Source organism: Tupaia chinensis, unplaced genomic scaffold, assembly GCF_000334495.1.
Source record: "Tupaia chinensis unplaced genomic scaffold, TupChi_1.0 Scaffold000350_1, whole genome shotgun sequence".
Taxonomy (NCBI): Eukaryota; Metazoa; Chordata; class Mammalia; order Scandentia; family Tupaiidae; genus Tupaia; species Tupaia belangeri.
The window spans coordinates 3,034,880-3,035,462 of NW_006159844.1; positions in this window are offsets into that span (position 1 = coordinate 3,034,880).

A 583-nucleotide genomic window follows, 5' to 3' on the forward strand; every position below is an offset into this window, starting at 1 on the left:
GAGGGGAGGAGCGACTCTCTCCTCGACTTCTCTTTCCTCTCCCTGTTTGCAGCCAGCCCCCGGGGGCGGCCCCGGGGACCGGGTGTTTACTCCCCTCCTCCCCGGCCTCCAGCTGCGAGGCAGTCGTGGCGCCCGGGGCGCGCTGGGCACGAGGGCCTTCCTGCGCCCCTGCCTGCGCACGCCGGGCTCTGCACAGCGCCGCCGCCGCCCTGCCGGCGCCCTCGGCTGCAAGCCAGCTGTCCTCGCCACCTAGGGCGGAGAAGCGGGTCCCCTGTCTTCCCATTCGTCTCCACTCCTGCCATCCCGGAAAGGCGCTCGGGGAGCCTGGACCCGGACGGCAGGTCGCCACCTCCGAGCGTGTGGGGACCCCGCGCGTGGTATGACGCGGCGCCCGCTCCACTCCTGGCGCGGTGGACATTGCCCAGGGCCGCGACTTGGTGCCAGTGCCTCCCCTGTTTCCTCCGCCATGCTTGCCCTTCAACCTCAGCCGCTCTGCTCTCCAGAGCTTGAGGAGGCGAAAACAGACGACAGGCATTATCATGTGCCTTGACCTGTGTGTGTGTGGGGGGGGGGGGGGGGGGGC